The sequence below is a fragment of the Galeopterus variegatus genome, unplaced genomic scaffold (assembly GCF_000696425.1).
Source record: "Galeopterus variegatus unplaced genomic scaffold, G_variegatus-3.0.2 Scaffold1390, whole genome shotgun sequence".
Lineage (NCBI taxonomy): Eukaryota > Metazoa > Chordata > Mammalia > Dermoptera > Cynocephalidae > Galeopterus > Galeopterus variegatus.
The window spans coordinates 366,925-369,982 of record NW_007727501.1 but is presented as its reverse complement, the minus strand read 5'-3'; positions in this window follow the sequence as shown (position 1 = coordinate 369,982).

The following is a 3,058-nucleotide window of genomic DNA, read 5'->3' as shown; positions in this document are numbered from 1 at the left end:
CTGGGGGGGGCGTTAAAGGGCTCCACGCCGGGGGTGGGGGGGCCTCCAGGCCGGGTGGGGGGGCTGTCCGCCCCCAGACCTCCCCGCGCAGGACGGAGGACGGCCCCCTCGCAGGTCCCCTTCTGGATCTGCTCCCTGAGTATCTCCATTCCTTTGTCTCTGTCTCTCTGCTTCTGTTTCTTTATCTCTTTCTCTGTCTGGGTCTCTGTTCCTCTGACTCTGTTTCCCCATCTCTCTCATTCACGTGTCTCCCTCTAAGCCTCTCTCTGCCCACTCGCTCTGTGTCTCTGCTGCGCCCTGTCTCGGTCTCTGTCTCTGTTTCGCGCTCTCTAAGCCACCCAGCCTGTGGGTCTTTGCACACACCCTGACTGGATCCCATTTCCATTGTGTAACTGGAAAACTCCTATTCATCCATCAATGCCCAGTCCAAATGTCCCCTCCTCCAGTATGCCTTTCCTGATTCCCCTAAACTGAGGCTTTACTCCTCCTCTCTAGACTCCCCCAGTCCCCATCCCTTCCTTTGGCTGGGCCCTGACCCCACCATAGCTCTGCTGACCACTCCTCTCCTCTAGCTGGGTAGTTCCAGGTGGGGCCTTACCCTGCAAACCTGTTTACTATGGATCCCCAGTGCCTAGAAAAGCACCAGAAGCTGAGCCCCACAGGGTCCCCTACCCCCAGCACACATGGAGGAACTTCATAAAGGCAGAATGTGCATGGAGTTAATTGTGAGAGAAGCCTTCATTCAAAACCTGTCTCTGCCTCTAATCACCAGTATGACTTGACCTTGGGTAAGTCACAAGGCTTGTCTGTGCCTCAGTCTCCCCACCTGTATAATGGGGATAACAAGACCTGCCTCACAGGGTTGCAGAGATATTAAATGAGTTAACACCTGAAAGCACTTGGAATCGTAATGCCTAAGGTTAACCATTGTATCTCTCACTGCTTTAAAATTTTTTATTCAACATCAGTTAGCTATAGGAAAAGAATAAGGATCAGCAACGGCAGGGTTGGATTTAAAACATTACCATCACAGCGGAAGACCCCTGTGCACCTCTCTCCAATCTCATTATCCCTCCCCTCAGGTGGAAGAACTACCTCAAAGTTTGCTTTTTTTTTTTTACAAAAAAAGCTTTTGTGACCATTCTCAGACTTGTGCGCTGGTGCGCACAGGTAGGGATGACTGGGTAATAAAACACACACATGCTCAGCTCCACCAGATAACATCAAATTGTTTTTTATGGTGACTCTAGCAATTTCTTCATATCAGCATGGTATAAGAATTGGTCGCTCCAGGTCTGAGCCAACACTGAATCGTACAGATTTTTTTATTTTAAAGATGACTGGTAAGGGGATCTTAACCCTTGACTTGGTGTTGTCAGCTCCACACTCTCCCAAGTAAACTAACCGCCATCCCTATATAGGATCCGAACCCGTGGCCTTGGTGTTATCAGCACCGCACTCTCCCAGCCCTTGTCCAGATTTTTTAATTGTGCCAGTGTGGAGGGGGTGAAGTGGTGCCTCTCTCTTTTTTTTTTTTTCCGGCTGGCCAGTAAGGGGATCTGAACCTTGACCTTGGCATTATCCACACCATGCTCTAACCAATTGAGCCAACCAGCCAGCCCTCATTTTGGTTTTGATTTTCTCTCTGATTGCTCATGATACTGAACTTTTTATGTGATTACTGGTTTTTTCTTCTAATGAAATGCCTGTTCAAGTCTTTTACCCATTTTTTAAAAATTTGTCTTTTCCTATTGATTTGTAGGAGTTCTTACATGTATTAGCTAGGAATTCTTTGTTAGTTTCATGTGTTGTAAAAATCTCCAAGTTTGTGGCTTGTCTTCACTCTACTTATCATATTTTCTGAACAGAAGCTCTTAATTTTCTAATAAACTACTTATTTGGGAAGAAATTTTAGACATACAGAATAGTTGCTGAGGTATAGAGCTGCAGAGGTACAGAGTTTCCTGTATAGCCTTCACCCAGCTTCCACTAATGTTAACATTTTACAGGTTACAGGTACATTTCTCAAAACTAAAGTACCGACATTGGCACAGATTCGTAACTAAATGCAGGTTTTATTTGCATTTCACCATTTTCCCCCCATTAATGTTCTCTTTCTGCTGCAGGATCCACTTCAGGATCCCACATTGCATTTGGTTATCTTGTCCCCTTGGTTTCCTCCAACCTGTGATTTTGTTTTAGTCTTTTATTAATTTTCATGACCTTGACCCTTTTTTTTTTTTTGTCTTTTGTCTTTTTCCGTGTCCGGCAACGGATCGCAACCCTCAGTGTCGCGCCTGTACCGGACCGGGACCGGCAACGGGATCGCAGCCCTCGGTGTTGCTCCCGCGCCTCACTCAACCAGTGAGCGGGAACCGGTCTGTATGTGGGATCCGAACCCTCGGGCAGGAGCGCCGCGACCTTGACACTTTTGAAGGGTATTTTGAAAGGTATTTTGAAGAAAGCTCCTCAATTTGAGTTTGCCTGATGTTTTCTCATGATTAGACAGGGGTTATGGGGTTTTGAGGGAAGATCACAGAGGTCAAGCACCCTTGTCAGCACATCATACCAGGGCACCTAATGCCCACATGGCATCACCAGTGGTGTTAACCTTGACCACCAGGTTAAAGTGGTGTCTTTTTTATTTATCTATTGTCAAATTACTATTTTTCCCTTTCTCTACTCTATTATTTGGAAGCAAATCACTAAATCCAGATCGCCTTCAAGGGATTACACTCCATTTCTGGAGGGGGGGTGATATCTACAAAGCTCTTAATTTTACTTTTCTTTTTTCTTTTTTGTGGCTGCTGTTATGCAAAGCTCTTAATTTTAAATTCTTTTTTAAAATTGTTATAAAAAACACCTAACAAAATTTACGCTTTTTAAGTGTACAATTCAGTGGCATTCAGCACATTCACAATATTGTGCAACCACCACCTCTATCTAATTCCAGAACATTCTCATCACCCCAAAAGGAGACCCATCCCCATTAGCAGTTACTCCCTCTCCTTCCCTCCCCCAACCCCTGGCAGCCACTATCTGCTTTCTGTTTCTGTGG